The 17,322-nt window shown below is 43.6% G+C and overlaps 1 long non-coding RNA gene across 1 annotated transcript in view; it reads right to left on the reverse strand.

The window, feature by feature from the left end:
- The window catches only part of LOC128324738 (uncharacterized), a 52,179-nt gene that overhangs the window by 11,781 nt on the left and 23,076 nt on the right, over positions 1-17,322 (reverse strand). The window contains exons 2-4 of the long non-coding RNA XR_008307067.1: positions 15,762-15,906; positions 2,097-2,191; positions 886-1,077 (exon numbers count right to left, since the gene is read on the reverse strand). This is a non-coding gene — a long non-coding RNA (uncharacterized LOC128324738). The remainder of the gene's footprint in view (positions 1-885; positions 1,078-2,096; positions 2,192-15,761; positions 15,907-17,322) is intronic.

Raw genomic sequence — 17,322 nt, forward strand, 5'->3', positions numbered from 1 at the left:
GTGAATGAATACATTGTTGATGTTATCTCCAATCTCCTATCCCTTGATTCAGAACAAAGAGGGTAGCCTCAGCAAAAGGGTTGGTCAGTCCTCTGGGAACTACTTATTCCGTTAAAGTCAGAATCTTTGGAGCTACCAGCATGAAATAGCATTTTGAGGAGATCAGTCACAAAATGGTAGCTTGTACAAAAAATTATACTGGCAGAATTTGTTTATCAAAATCCCTGAATTCCAGGAGACCTTTGCTGCAGAGCAGGAGAGGAGCAGCAAGAGGTGTCACTTTCTGGGAGAAGAAACTGGAGAGAAAGTAATAGGTGAGATGGTAACCTTGAGCACCCAAACAAAGAGAGATTAAAGATGAGGTGCAGCCAGCCAATCAGATTTGCAGGATGGGCTGGGAAAGAAGGAAGGGAGAAGCAGGCCACAAAGTCTGAAGAGTTACTTCAGATGAGCCCAGGAACTAGCAATAGTTCCTGAGCTACCAAATGCCCACTCCTACCACCTAAAGGCACAGTAGGGAAATGATGATTAGCAAGCCAGAAGTTGCCAGTTTGAATCTATGCTAGTATGTTTCCCAGACTATGGGAAACACCTATATTGGACAGCAGTGATATAGGAAGAGGCTGAAAGGCATCATCTCATACTGCACGGGAGATGGCAATGGTGAACCCCTCTGTATTCTACCAAAGACAACCACAGAGCCCTGTGGTCTTCAGGAGTCAATACCAACTTGACGGCACACTTTACTTTCCTTTACTCTAGGCAAGAGCCAAGAAGGGAGTTTAACTCAGCCTTGGGCTTCAGAAATAAAGTGTTCAGGCTTCCCCACCTCCTTCTATAGTCTTGGCTTCCCCATCCCCAGGTGTTGCCCTTTGATGATCTCACCAGCTTGTAACTTCTTCCAAGCAGCCTCTTGCTGGCTCTCCAGAGTCCTGTTTACTGCCTTTTCCTCTCATGCAGGATGCCCAGAGAGCCAGGATAACTCTGGCAGGTTTCCTTCCTGCAGACAGCTAGGTGTGTCACCTTGCCACTTCTTTTGGATTTTCAAGAGTTGGCAGGGACTGTTTTGAGTCCTCACTGTTTGGGTTTAAAGGTACATTTAACAACTATTTAGTATGATTACTAAGAGAGGGAAACCTCTGCCTAATATGAAGGGCAACTTTCCCCAATCATGCCTAAAGAGCCACTTTTTAAAAACAGTTGAGCTGCTAAGTTCTATGCGAAAGCACGTATGCACTTTGGAAAGGTAATTTGAAAGCGAGTTGAGCCATGACAAATAGGGACAGCTGGCCTAATTGAATCATTTGATCTAAGACAGCTCAACTTGGTTATCCTCACTGCAGCCCACATTGATATTAGCGAGTGAATCATTAGCCATGAAATCATGTCGACTTTCCCGACTGCACCGTTCTTGACATGACAGGGAGCGCGGTCTGCCTTTCATTAGAGCCCCAATGAGTTCTTTAGTCTGTCATGAAGAAGAAAAAGAAGAAGCGGGGGCAGGGTGTCTTCATGGGGGGGAAACTTTTCGGCATAACAACAGAAAGCAATTTGCTCCAACATACATCACGGAGCAGTTCAGAGAAAGACACTTTTGTTGTGACTCCGGTTATCTGTTAGCCACAGCAGAGAGCCTGTGCATCCAAGCCTGTTCTTCTGGCTGTTCTGTCAGCCTTTCAACTGTGTGCACAATCTGCTGCTAGAGTACATATACATGTGCTAAGAACATAAGAACAGCCCTGCTGGATCAGGCCCAAGGCCCATCTAGTCCAGCACCCTGTTTCACACAGTGGGCGGCCCACCAGATGTCTCTGGGAAGCCCACAGGCAAGAAGTGAGGGCATGCCCTCTCTCCTGCTGTTACTCCCCTGCAACTGGTATTTAATCTTGCTTCTTAGGCTGCAGGTGGCTTTTAGCCCTCAGACTAGTATCCAGTGATAGACTTGTCTTCCATGAATTGATCTAAGCCCTTCTTAAAGTCATCCAGGCTAGTGGCTTTCACCACATCTTGTAGCAGAAAATTCAATAGGTGAATTATGCATTGTGTGGAAAAAGTACTCCCTTTAAATTAAAAAGCCCCAGGTGTTTTAGCCTTACCTCATAAGGAAGGTTCTCTAGCCCCCTTTTCATTTTGGTTGCCCTCTTCTGCACCTTCTCCATTTCTATGTACTTCTTGAAGTATGGTGACCCTGCTAACGGAGCAAAGAGACACTTTTTAAAATGGTGATGCTCTTATTTTTAGCAGGGGGAGAGCAATTGGCCCTATTCAACCCCAGCACAGCATCTCTCCAGTGGCTATTGCTGATATCGACCTTATTTTTCTCTAGACTGTGAGCCCTTTGGGGATAAGGGACCGTCTTATTTATGTATATTTATTTTTCTGTGCAAACCACTTTGAGAACTCTGGTTGGAAAACAGTATATAAATATTCATAGTAGTAGTAGGACTGTACAGAGTACTCCAAATGTGGCCCCACTATAAATTTGTATAAGAGCATAATGATATTAGCCGTTTTATTTTCAATTCCCTTCCTAATGATTCCAAGCATGGAATTTCATTTATTTATTATTTATTAATTTATTAATCAAATTTGTACACCACCCCAAACTTTAATCTCTGGGCAGTTAACAATAGCATAAAACAAGTTAAAATATATACAAAAACTTAAAACAATTTAACAATTTCAAAATCACCCACAAATTAAAACCTTCAAATTTTAAAGAACTGAAAAAGCTTTGGTGAAGAGGTGGGTTTTCAAATGCTTTCTAAAAATTGTCAGAGATGGGGAGGATCATATCTCAGTCAGGAGCGCATTCCACAGTCTCGGGGCAGCAACCAAGAAAGCTCATCCCCATGTGGCCACCAGCCGAGCTGGCAGCAACTGGAGACGGATCCCTCCGGATGACCTCAATGGGCGGTGGGGCTCATAATGAAGAAGATGTTCTCTTAAATACCCAGGGCCGAAGCCATTTAGGGCTTTATAAGTTATAAGTAGCACTTTGTATTTTGCCCGGAAACCTATTGGCAGCCAGTGTAAGTCTATCAACAATGATGTGGTCTCTCCGAGATGACCCAGAGACCCACCTGGCCGCCGCATTCTGTACCAACTGAAGCTTCCGGACTATGTACAAAGGCAGCCCCACATAGAGCGCATTGCAGAAGTCAAGTCTGGAGGTTACCAACATATGTACCACTGTTTTGAGGTCGTTCATCTCCAGCAACGGACACAGCTGGCGTATCAGCCAAAGCTGATAGAAAGCCCCTCTGGCCACCGCCTCAACCTGAAATACCAGGGAGAGGTGTTGATCCAGAAGTACTCCCAGACTGTGAACCTGTTCCTTTTGGGGAAGTGTGACCCCCGTCTAGAGCAGGGAGATCAAAATCGTCTCTAGAGTTCTGACCCTGCACAATAAGTACCTCCGTCTTATCTGGATTCAGTTGCAGTTTATTCTCCCTCATCCAGCCCATTACTGCTTCCAGGCAAGCATTTAGGGAAATTATGCCACCTTCTGAAGAAGTTGACATGGAGAAGTAGATCTGGGTGTCATCAGCATATTGATAACACCCCGCTTCAAATCCCCTGATGATCTCTCCCAGAGGTTTCATGTAGATGTTAAAGAGGATTAGAGAAAGTACAGAGCCTTGAGGAACTGGCCTTTTTCACAACTGCTGCACATTAAGTTGACACTTTCAACGAGCTGCCCACCACTACACCAAGGTTCCTCTCCTGGAGATTTTACAGACAGGGCTTTCCCCCTGAATCCACTCCTGAATGGAGTGTGCCAGTCCACATATTCACTGTATTTAACTCAACCTTCCTGCGGGCTATCAAGGACCAGGACAGTCAGGGCTTTGTTTCTCTCGGAAGGGAGGCTGAGAATTCTGGCTTAGCCCAAGTTATGTCCGGGGTAAAAAAAATCCTCTATTTCCAGCAGCTTTTGGAAAAAACCTCTGGGGCTTCTACTTTCTCCGAAGGTGTTGATGAAGGTGCTGATGGCTATGCAAAGGAGGTGCTGATAGCTATGTGAATGGTCCATCTAATCCCTCAAATTAAAATGCCTCGAATCTGCTGCGAAGCAGATTCGCTCTTCAGATACCCTGAGGCATAGACCCATGTGTGAAAAACTTCCTGGTCAGTCATTGATAGCTCAGAACCCATCAGCGTATATTTGAAGTTGGGAGGGGGAGGTTGCCCCAATATGCATCACTTTACACTTGCTAACATTGAAATGCATTCGCCATTTTGTTCCCCATTCACCCAGTTTGAGAGATCCTTTTGGAGTTCCTCATAATCTGTTTTGGATTTCACTACCCTAAATAGTTTGGTGTCATCTGTATATCTGGCCACTCTGCTGCTTGCCCCAACTTCTAGATCTTATATGAATAAATTAAAAGGCACTGGTCTCAGTACAGTTCCCTGGGGGACCCCACTTCTTACTTCCCTCAATTTACAGAACTATTTATTCCTACCCTCTGTTTCCTGTCCTTCAACCAGTTTCCAATCCACACATGAACCAGTCCTCGATCTCATAACTGCTAAGTTTTCTCAAGAATCTTTGATGAGGAACTTTGACAAAAGCTTTTTGGAAGTCCAAATACCCTATGTCAACTGGGTCACCTTTTATCCACACGCCTGCTGATACTCTCAAAGAACTCCAAAAGTTTGGTGAGGCAAGATATACCTTTGCAGAAGCCATGTTGGTTCTCTCTCAGCAGGCCCCGTTCTTCTATATGTTTAACAAATTTATCTTTGAGAATGCTTTCCACAATTTGCCCAGCATAGACATTAAACTAACTGGCCAGTAATTTTCTGGATCCCTTTTTGAAAATTGGTTTTACATTGGCTACTTTCCAGTCCTCTGGTATAGAACTTCGTTGTAGGGATAAGTTACACATTTTTGTGCAAAGAGGTCAGCAATTTCACATTGGAGTTCTTTAAGGACTCTCTGGTGGGTACCATCTGGCCCGGGCTATTTGTTAATTTTTAATTTTTTCAGACAATTTAGATCATCCGTCACCTCTATCTGACTCAGTTCTTAGCCTCTGTCACTGAGAAGCTCGGTTCAGGCACAGGTATGTGCTCAGTATCCTCCACCATGAAGACAGATGCAAAGAACTCATTTAGCTTCTCTGCAATCTCCATATTCCCCCTAATAATCGCTTGCACTTCCTCATCATCTAATGAACCAATTTCCTCCCTGGCAGCTTTCCTGCTTCTGATATATTCTTTAAATACATCAGAAGCAGGAAAGCTGCCAGGGAGGAAATTAGTCCAGCAGAATAAAGAATAAAACTTCTTTATTGTTATTCCCCTTGATGTTTTTAGCTAAATGTTCCTCAGTCTCTCTTTTCACCTCCCTTATGGTCTCCTTGCATTTCTTTTGCCAGAGTTTGTGTTTCTTTCTGTTCTCTTCATTTGGGCAGGACTTCCAATTTCTGAAAGAATTACTCTTCCTCTTTATAGCTTCCTTGACTTTAATTTTTCACCATGCTGGTATCCTTCTGGACTTGGTGGTACATTTCCTCCTTTTTGGTATACATTCTAACTGGGCTTCTATTATTACGGTTTTAAATAAATTCCATGCATTCTGGAGCAAAGTGACTCTCTGGATTTTCCCTTTCAGTTTTCTTTTCACCAAACTCCTCATTTTAGAGAAGTTTGCTCTTCTGAAATTCAAAGTATGTGTGTAGACTTCCTTGGCAATCCTCTCCTTGCATATATTCTGAATATGATCACACCATGGTCACTGTTCCCTAAAGTTTCCATGATACTCACATCTCAACACCAGGTCCTGGGCACTACTCAGGATTAAATCCAAGATCAGATTCTCTCTGGTTGGTTCCATGTTCTAGGGCACAGTCATTGAGCATATCTAGAAATTGGGCCTCATTGTGAGCTCTGAATAGCTCTTCCTGTGCTTTCTGGAGGAATGCAGAGAGCTCGGCTTTACTGTTAGAAGTTTGTAATTTTCATAAGCTGGTGTTGATTGCTTTGGGTCAGGAGGGAGAACAAAGATAGTTTAAACAGAAGAAAGATACCCATTAATCTTTACTTGGCATGCTTGAACCCAAGTCCTTTACTCTGTGTAGCGGCTCCCTCTCCCTTTGTTCTGGCTTTGGGATCTGGCCTTATCCTCAGTGCCAGAGCTGCAATCATTGATGCTGCCATGCCAGCACCAGGACAGGGGGAAACCCTGACATTGCACACAGGAGCAACCCTAGAACAACTAGTTTGGGGGAGCAAAGGGATGGCAACTAACCTTATTAGAGGAGGAAAGATTTTGTTATACATTAAATACTTATTGATTAAGTGCCGTCGACTCTTAGCGACCACATTGATAGACTCTCTCCAGGATTATCTGTCTTCAACTTGGCCTTTAAGGTCTCTCAGTGGTGCATTCATTGCTGTCGTAATCGAGTCCATCCTTCTTGCTGCTGGTCATCCTCTTCTTCTCTTTCCTTCAGCTTTTCCCAGCATTATGGACTTTTCAAGGGAGCAGGGTTTTCACATAATGTGTCTGAAGTATGATGGTTTGAGCCTGGTCATTTGTGCCTCGAGTGAAAATTCTGGATTGATTTGTTCTATGATCCATTTGTTTGTTTTCCTGGCTGTCCATGATATCTTCAAAAGTCCTCTCCAGCACCAAAGTTCAAAAGCCTCAATACTTTTTCTGTCTTGCTTCTTCAAAGTCCAGCTTTTGTATCTATAGAGTGTTATGGGAAAAACCATTGTCCAAACTATTCTAAATTTTGTAGGTATAGACACGTCACAGCATTTAAATATCCTTTCCAAGGCCTTCATTGCAACCCTACCAAGTGCTAGTCTGCAGCATATTTCTTGACTGCTGGATCCTTTACTGTTGACTTATAGAAGCAAATAAATTAATATAATTAAGGTAGTTGATGAGTCTCCTATCACCCTGGCTGTACTGGCTCCTACAGCTTGTTCCGGGGTAGAGAAGTGAGTGAATGAGGCTTCTTTAAACAATGGAGACCTTTTAAAATAATTAATTCAACCTGTAGGATATAATATATTATGACTATATTGTCTGACACTTTGCTGTACAGTTCCAGTCTGGTGGGTGGGGGAGTAATATTTGGGAGTGTGTAGCTGCTAGCCCTTGGAATAATCCCGGATTACACAAATGCATCATGCAGAATTCTTTTCAGGACCAGCAAGGGAGGGGAGAGGATATCTCAGCCCTCAACTCCAGCATTCAGATGAACAGGCAACAGTAGCCAGTGCTGGGGAATAATAATAATGATATCCACATGCTGCTTCAGGGCAGCATCTTGTGCTGCATGCTGTGAGCCCCCCATATAGCAGAGAAGGGTCCAGAAGCAAAAGAGGCCATTTTGATAGCTGCTTCCACTATCGCGGCTAAAACCAGGGATAGGGTCAGGATGCACATATTTATTTATTTATTTATTTTGTATACTACATTTCCTAAAGTGGCCCAGAGTGGTTTACACTAAAATCAAAAATACACAAAAACTAAAATAAAAAACTAATTAAAAGCAAGTTAAAATTACAATTAAAACTAGATAACATTAAAACTAGATATCATTAAAAGCCAGGCTAAAAAGATGGGACTTTAAGACTCTTCTGAAGGCCTCCAAGGAAGACAACCTCTTATATCCATAGGGAGCATGTTCCACATGCTAACCCTAACCTAGGGGCGACAACAGAGAAGGACTTATCCCAGGTCGCCACCAGATGAACCAGTGGCACCTGAAGACGGACCCCTCCTGATTATCTCAAGGAGTGGTGGGGATCCTGTAGAGAAAGATGCTCCCTCAGGTAACCTGGACTTAAGCCATTCAGGGCTTTAAAGGCAATAACCAATAATAATCAGTGTTGACTCCTGGCGACCACATAGCCATGTGGTTTTCTTGGTAGAAAACAGGAATGGTTTACCATTGCTTTCTCCCACAAAGTGCTTTCTAAAACTCTTCCCTCAGTTGCAGCTCCAGCAAATAACGATTTAAAGGAAAACTGAGGCACAGAAACCGTGATTTATCAAGGCCATTGTGATGTACAAAAGCAGAGGGGTCCCAAGGGGTCCTATTTTATGTGGTATAAACTTAATGGTGCAGTGGGGAAATTACTTGACTAGCAAGCCAGAGATTGCCAGTTTGAATCCCCACTGGTATGTTTCCCAGACTATGGGAAACAACTATTTTGGGCAGCAGCGATATAGGAAGATGCTGAAAGTCATCATTTCATACTGCGTGGGAGGAGGCAATGGTAAACCCCTCCTGCATTCTACCAAAGACAACCACAGGGCTCTGTGGGCGCCAGGAGCTGACATCAACTTGACGGCACACTTTACCTTTACCCCAACTGCACTACATTCTCTGGCCTATCTCCATTTGAGATGGCTATTGAGAACCAGAGAAAGGGCTACTAATGGCACCACAGTTAACAGAATGCCCTTCCAGGAGTGACCTCATAGGTTGCCTTCCTTCCCACTCCTAGATTGGCTAGGCAGATGTTTTTTATTCAGGCAGACAGGATTAACAACTGCTGGTTTAAATTGGCTTTGTATTGTTTTACTGCTGCTTTTGTTGTATTGTTTTCTTGTAATGATTGCTAGGACTTGGACCAATGTGTTTATTGTATGCTGCTCTGAGTGCATTTTTATGTAGAAAGCTAGGAAAAAATAATAAATCCATCTCTATCAATTCCTTAAACATAACACACACTTCAAAAAGAGGACTGGTTCCTCCACAGTGAAAGAAGATAGCAGAATCTCTGCACAAATATCTGCTCCAAGGAACTAAAAAGAGTTATGTTTGCATTTCTTTAACCTTGTTTATTAAAGAGGGCATTATCAGAATCTCATTTGCCACATTCAGATGTGGCTCCCCTGTGCCATTGTTTCACAGATAAAAGAATGTTCACAGGGGCATGTAATTCTGCCATAAAACAAAGAAAACAAGACTTCTCCAAGAGTAAGTTATTTTTATTTATATTCATTCATTCATTCATTCATTCAATTTATATACCGCCCTTCCTGAAGTGGCTCAGGGCGGTTTATATTAAAATCAAAAACACAGAATAAAACAATTAAAATCAAGAAACACTTAAACCAGATTAAATCTAATTAAAATTAAGGCTAAAAGGAGATATCATTAAAAGCCAGGCTGAAGAGATGAGTCTTTAAGGCTCTCCTGAAGGCCTCCAAGGAAGACAGTCCTCTTATATCCACAGGGAGCGCATTCCACAACTTAGGGGTGGCAACTGAGAAGGCCCGATCCCAGGTTACCACCAGATGAACTGGTGCCACCCAAAGATGAATCCTTCCTGGTGAACTTAATAAGTAGAGGGGATCTTGTAGAGAAAGGTGCTCTTTCAGGTAACTAAGACCTAAGCCATGTAGAGCTTTCAAGACAATGCCCAGAAACATATCAGCAGCCAGTGCAACTGTTCAAAAACAAGCAGTCTCTCCGGGATACCCCAGACACAAATCTGGCTGCTGCATTTACGAATATGAATACGATGAATATTTATATACCACTTTTCAACCAGAGTTCCCAAAGCAGTTTACATAGATATAAACAAACAAAATGTCTCCCTGTCCCCAAAGAGCTCACAATCTAAAACGAAACATAAGATAGACACCAGCAACAGACTCTAGAGTTGAATTAACTGAAGTTTCCAAACTATGTACAAAGGCAGCCCTACATATAGCACATTGTAATAGTCCAACCTGGAAGTTACCAGCTGGTACACCACTGTTTTCAGGACATTCTCCTCAAGGAATGAGCAGAGTTGTCAAATCCATCGCAGCTGGTAAAAAGCGTTCCTGGCCACAGCCTCAACTTGAGACACCGGGGTGAGATCCAAATCCAAGAGCTATGAACCTGTTCTTTCTAGGGGAGTGTAACCCCATCCAGACCAGGAAATTCTAACCCGTCTTGCAGATTACAACCCCCAATGATCAGCCTCTCCATCTTGCTTGGATTCAGCTTCAGTTTATTATCCCTCATGCAGCCCATTACTGCCTGTAGGCAGACATTTAAAGGGCTAATGCCATTTCCTGATGACAAGGAGAAATAGATTTGGGTGTCATCAGCATATTGATAACACCCAGCACCAAATTCCCTGATGACGTCGCCCAGTGGTTTCATGTAGATGTTAAAAAGCATTGGTGATAGAACAGAGCCCTGAGGGATTCCATATATCAGCTTCTGTTTTGAAGAGCAACTATGACCAAGTGCCACCAGCTGAAATCTACCTGAAAGATAGGAGTAGAACTACTGTAAAACAGTGCCTCCTATCCCCAAATCCCTCAGGCGATCCAGGAGGATTCCATGATCAATGATCAAAACCCACTGAGAAATCCAAAAGAACTAGCAGAGTCACACAACTCCCTGGTGAAGATAAATCAGGCTTACCAAGGCCATGTCAATCCCATAGCCCACCCTAAAGCCAGTTTGAAATGGATCTAGATAATCAGTTTCCTCCAAGACTGCTTGGAGCTGGTCAGTCACTACCCTCTCTGGTCAGTCACTACCCAACCATGGGAGATTGAAGACTGGCCTATAATTATCCATCACTAGGGGATCAAGTGCTATTCAATTATAGAATGGCATTTAACTACCTCTACAACCATAACACCTTGATAGTCGAACACCCTTGCTCAACTCTAGGTAAGAGCGTGTCTGTATATCCCAAGTTGTATAAGGAAACATGTTCTACCCATGATGACCTACATCCAGACTAGTGTTGTCCTTGTTCAGTGCAAGAAGAAACATGCCTCTAGGTGGTTTGTAGTGCTCCATGATGTTACACAATCACTAGCAGAAGACCGTCTCCAGGACATACACAGTGCTGTGCAATGCATTGCACAATGCATTGCGCAAAAGGTTCTGAAACATGTTGTGCAATATGTCAACATCTTACACTAGCGCAAGAACTGTTTGTTTTTTGTTTGTTTTTATAACATTCTGATCTTCCTCCAAGGAGCCTAGGGTGGTCTGGAAGAGACATTCCTTCCGTTGTGCAACAAGATTGTTCTACATCCTTACACCAGCATGCTAGAATGACACTAGTCTGGATGTAGGGCATCATTCTTAGCATATTCTAGCATTTGAGGGTGTGTAGACTTATCAGCATCATTCACTCCTGCCTTGGTTCAGAAAAGAGAGCAGGGACCTGGATTTAGTCTCTCCTGCTTCAGAAAAGATAATTAATGTCAGGGTCATAGCTATAACCAGAGGCGGACTTAGACATGGACCTTGCAGATTTGGTCCATGGCCTCCTGTCTCTGGGGGGGCCTCCAAATGTTCTGAGAGGTCTCCCCAGAGCCCCATCGCACAAGTTAAATCTTTAAAAAAAACTTTTTTCAACCACCGCTGAACAGCAGGGATGGTACTAGAGATGGGGGCGGCTGGTGGGTGGTGGGCACTTGAAGGGAGAGACCAGGGAGGTGGAGGAGGTGGCAAGAGCTCCTTCCTTGAGCCCACCTGCCTCCCAAATGAGAGGTCAGGCCATTTTCGGCCCATTTTGGGACTCTTTGAGCACGCGCATGCAGAGGCCTGAAATGGGATGAAAACGGCCTGACCTCTCATTTGGGAGGCAGGAGGGCTCAAGGAAGGAGCTCTTGCCACTGCCGTCTCCCCTCAAGTGCCCACACACCCTGCTGGCCACCACCATCCCTGCCGCACAGCAGTGGCAAAAAAAAAGTGAGAAAAATGATCCAAATTTATGCATGTATGTATGTATGTATGTATGTATTGAAACACATTTGTATACTGCCCAAAACACAAGTCTCTGCGTGGTTTACAACAAAACAATAAAAACAACAAATAAAATGGTTAAAACATTACAACATTAAAACTTAAAAAGTTAAAACTCTTAAAAACACAATTAAAATAATATCTAATTAAAAGCCTGAGGGAACAAATGTGTCTTGACTGCCTTTTTAAAAGTTGTAAGAGGTGGGGAGGCTCTTATTTCAGCAGGAAGTGTGTTCCAAAGCCTCAGGGCAGCAATGGAGAAGGCCCATCCCTGAGTAACCACCAGACAAGCCAGTGGTAACAGCAGGTGAACCTCTCCTGATGATCTCCATGGGAAGTGTGGTTCATAGCGTAGAAGGCATTCTCTTACATTTGCCCCCGACAAAACTTGCCCCTGACTCCCTTCCCCAAGTCCTCAAGTGTGTGGGGGAGAGCCCTCTGTAGCCCTTCAGGTTCAGAGGAAGGGAATGTCCCTAGGCCCCTGGGGGTGTGGGGGTGGGTTCTAGTGACTGGATAACAGCTTGCTCTTTGCTCTTTCCCTCCTGCTACTCTGAAGAAGATGATGTGAGGGCAGTGACCAGCCTTGCCTCACCTCTGATTTAATACTATCACCTTTGGCTGGGGCCCTAGCTTCTATGTGCATGTACATCTGGATCAGACCCTGTCTTTGTATGTAGGCCTTATTTGACTAACTTAACACAGAAAGATCAACAATGCAGGTTGGAACCCGATATGTGCTCGCTGGGAAACCTCAGAATTGCAATCCATACCTGAGCATATATATACACACACATACTTGCGGACTAGGTACATGCTTTAGTTAGTGTGCAGTGGGCAACAGGGCAATTGCAGATAATATTGCTTTGATTGTATGTACATTATAGAGGTCCCTGGAGCCCACTGAAAGCAATTATTCCCCTCTCTCTACCATTGCTTTGCATCAAAAGTGGCTGGATACAGCTTATGGGTATGAAATAAACCACACACTTTGAAAGGATGAGCAGCAAAGGAAGTCATCCGTCTCATTCAGAGTTCTTCTACAGAAGAAGGAATTTATGAACCTCCTTGAGGGCATTTGTCAGCTGGGTGGTATACAAATTTAATAAATAAATACATTTCAGCTCAGGCAGTGGTGAGACAAACTGCACTTCTGAAATGGCTCCTTCTGCACAATTCTTAAAGGTACAAGAGCTCTGTTATATTTTGCATCTGTTCTCCTTTCTATATAATCAGTGTTAGCAATGTGTAGCAGTCAGCAGTTGCAGCATTAAGTGTATTTTTTTCCAGTCCCAGTGGGAATCAAAAGGCTTGATTGTCTTGGGGGAGCACTTCAATGTCCCTAAATGTCCTGAGTTGCACTTAAAGGTACAAAATGTAATAATGACTTACTGCAATTGCTCCCTGGTTGCACTTTGATTTAGTGGTTAGTCTCAATTAGAAATGTAGCAATAAAATGTTTTTTATCTGCTGATGAATTTGTACACTAGAATGTTCATCATACTCAGTACCTTATGTCACCTGAATCATTATAATTATCATTTCCTCAGTGATGCATGGATCCTAGAGAATGTGATGCACTGTTTATTAATTATCCGAACCTTGTTTATACATGTCTTTTATTTCTACTGGGAAATAGGTGAACTAACCTCAGTCACTCAAATTGATCAAAATAGTTTTAATAGCAATACTTTGGATGCTTCCCTGTGGTTGGCCTCATATTCATTGCAGTTTGCACCATCTTGAATATATAATGGCCATAGTCCAGCATAGAATGAGGTACACTGAAGCTCATTCTTTTAAGCACACCATTGCCTTTGGGAGAGCAAGGGTGACAATTGACCTGGGCCCCACACATTGGGGAAGGGGTTTTGTTTGTGATATGCATAACACCTTGGGGAGCGGGGGGATGAAGAAGAGGCAAAGAAGATGAGTCCTCAAGTGGAAGCCACATATTCAGATGAAAGATCAGCAGCATGGAGACACAAATCAATTTTGTGACTGCAGTCACACACACCGAAAAAAGTGACAGCAGGCTAATGGGAAGTGAAATGTTCAGGGTGGAAATCCCCAATAAAGGGAGTGACCAGCCCAACCAGATGAATTACCAGCCCATGCAGATCAAGTGAAAGCTGGGATGGGGGTGTGGACACAGAGAGGCAGCCAGGATGGGGCTAGACAAGTACAAGCAGGAGGTAGCTGTGGCTTGTTTGTACACAGACACACACACGAGTCCTACCTACACTGGCCATGATTGCCAAGAGGCAACATGTCAAAAAGAGAAAAAACTTCAAAATCTAAGATGAAAGTTGAGATGGGTCTAAGGGGGTAATGGAGAAGAGTAACACAGTGATGCAAATAGAATACAAATATGATGAATATCTACGAATATCTACACACCACTTTTCAACAAAAATTCCCAAAGCAGTTGAGAGAGAGAGATTGAGATTGAGATTGAGACTGAGATTGAGAGAGAGAGAGAGAGAGAGAGGCTCCCTGTTCCCATAGTATTTACAATCTAAAAATGAAACATAGTTCACATTCACACATAAAGTGAAAGCGGAGGTTGCCGAACACACTGTTAATTTCTCAAACCATGAATCTCACTGCAGATGTTCATCCAACTGCAGTCTGCCAACCTCCATTTTTAGGACAGGGGAGCCCCACCCTCTTCCTGGTCTGCCCAGGCCACATCCCAGCAAACTCGCTAGGGCTCACATCATCAGACTGTGGGCAAGGCATCAGCACATCTCCAGAGCAGTAACCATTGGCCACGACCTTTAAAGGAGTGTGCTGAGTGAGATTGTGCCGAGCATGATCGTGCTTCTTCAAAGGAGAGGGCAAAAACAGTGTCAGTATCAGAGGACAGAGTGCCAACCTTTTCATTAGAACAGGTAGGTAGGGGTGTGCAGCAAACCGTCTGGCCCAGTTCGGTTTGACCGGCCCAGTTCAGTTCTGCACCCCCTTGAACTCCCCCAGTTCAGTTCGATGGGGATTCACGATCTTTTCTCTCTCTCTCTCTCTCTCTCTCTCTCACCCCCTTTGAGAGCCTTCTCACCCTGCCATGCAGAGGCCCAATGGGCATGTGTGACGGTCTCCAAAATGGCCACCGCCACACAGAGCCACACAGGGCAGGTCCAAAACAGGCTGAAGACCACCAAGACTGGGTGATTTTTACCATAACAGAGGCCGGCAGGGGGAAGGGAGAACTCCGGAGACACACACTCCCCCACAGCCTTGGAGAAGCCTCCCAGAGGGGGTGAGTAAAATAAATAATAATTTTAAAAATTGTTAAGATCGCTTATGATCAAATGTCTGGGGGGCTTCAGTCCAATACCAAACCGGGAGTTGGGGGGTTGGTTTGATATCAGACTGTCAAACTGAACAGGTTCAATGCCAAACCTATTTGCACATCCCTACAGGTAGGTAAAGGGATCAATGAAGAAAAGAACATGGAGAGTATTGCTTTCTAGTGAGGGAGCAGCAAATCCAAAGCAAGCAGGAGAAGGAAAGGAGAGAAGGTAGGAGGATGAGATTGGGCAATGAAAAAGGGCAATGAAAGAGGATGAGACAAAAAATGGAATGAAAGGGGATGAAGCTGACATAATGAGGAGAGAGGGGTGACAGGGTGACATAATACTAGAAGAAACCACAAAAGAAGTTGAAGAAAATCCAACAGTGGCTAAACCAGGAGCTCCAAGGAATTAAAAAAATAGAATCACTGAGATCTCTTTCTTTGATAAGATGAAAGCTGTTGTGCTACTGTGTCCCTGAAGTGACTGAGATATTCAATATGGCTCAATCCAGCCAAGATTAAACATTTTGAACTCCCAGTTATTTCAAAGGAAGAGCTCAGTTTTGGTGAAACCATGCCTTTTGTTAATCCACTTAGGTCTGCATCTAAATGTACTTTAAAATGACTTCCATTCACTTCGTGGTCTGATAAGGATCTTACAAAATCCACCCACTTGCATTCTATTTCACCATGAGCAGTTGTTCCAGTAAAAAGTATTATTTTACCTGCAATGTTCCATCCCAAAGACCGAAAGCTTCATTAGATGTTGAGATTAATTTTAATGTTCTTCAGATTAATTTGAGATTAATATGCCTTCAGGCATTTGTGCAACTCTCTAGCAGTATCTTTCCTCTCTGTCATCTCCATCATCTTGCAGACAGTGGAAAAGAGAAAATGTATAGTTAAGATGTGTCATGATAAAGCAAGTAGAGGAAGATTTAATTACAGTAAATCATTTACATCTCTTATCCTTGCAAAGCATAGAAATGTAAAGAAGAAGCATAAATCTGCTGATGATGGGAAGGTGTTGGGAAGCCATCGCAAACAAAGTTTGTACTTCTGAATGGCAACAGAATGAATCGGCATCTGACATGTGCATGGTCCTGCATAGGCTGATATGCAGGAGATCTGGAAACCAGCACCTCACATTTTATCATAATATAATGGTATTCAGATGACTGATTTTTTTTCCCTGTATGTGAAGAAATCCTAACTAGAAATTAAGATCCATCCTGTCTGCCGTGAGAAGTAGAATGACAATGGTCTAATTTAGCCAGTTCAATCAGGCTGAAACTATGCATTAGGAAGATCCCTATCCCCTGCCAATGAATTGGATCATGCTGGGGAGAATCAGAATGCAATGACATGATATTGTACCAAGCACTGTAGTTTACAAAATACTTGTGAGAAGGAAAGATGGAAGATTGCTGCATTGGGCAACAATCCAAAAGCCATTTGCCCCAGCCTCACTTCAAATAAGGCACGAGGCAATGGGGCTTACCTGATTGGCTGCCGGGTACTTGAGGGGCAGGATAGAGCACCCAAAGGTTGCTCTTGCCCTCAAGCCCAGCAGTCCGAGAATGAAGAAATGGCCTGCCTCCCCACCCCGAAGTTTAGTGTGTGCTTTGCTGGTTGCCCTGTTGGGGGCTGGGTAGGAATTTTTTTGCTCCATCCAAATTGACATAAGTGTGGGGTCTCTTTTGCCTAAAGCACACTAAACGCTCATAGTTAATTAGGTTATCCCCCAGTCACAATGGCAGATACACTGTGGATTTGGGTTTTTAAAGTTTTATTAAAGTACGTGTTTGACGTTAAGAAGAGTCCTTGTCAATCCCTAGACACTGTACAGCTCAGGGAGTGCTGGTCAGGGGCTCTTTTAGTCTGCTGAAACATCACCAGCTCAAAACCCTGTATGGCTTGGGGCTGGTGATGTGGAGGCAGGTACCTGGCCTTAGGCTGGCTAAGAAGGTCAGCATGAGCTCTAGGCAGGATGCTGTCTGGAGCCAAGGGGTTTTTGCCCTTTGTATTATAGGCCAGATGAGCAGGGTGGTTAGTCTTTAGGGAGCACACTGTAGGGGGTGGAGAGCCAATCCCCTTCAAACCTTAATTCAGTCAATAAAGTTGTGGCCCTTTATACCCATGAATTATTGTGTCTCATGTCCTTATTGTCTGGTTGCAAGCCACATAAACAGAAGGGAATGCCCCACAATACTACATATGGATTTAAATGTAATTGCCCCCGATCCATTTTGATGTGTTATCAGTGCCAAGCTGTTCTAGCTATAT

The sequence above is a fragment of the Hemicordylus capensis genome, chromosome 4 (assembly GCF_027244095.1).
Source record: "Hemicordylus capensis ecotype Gifberg chromosome 4, rHemCap1.1.pri, whole genome shotgun sequence".
Classification (NCBI taxonomy): Eukaryota; Metazoa; Chordata; class Lepidosauria; order Squamata; family Cordylidae; genus Hemicordylus; species Hemicordylus capensis.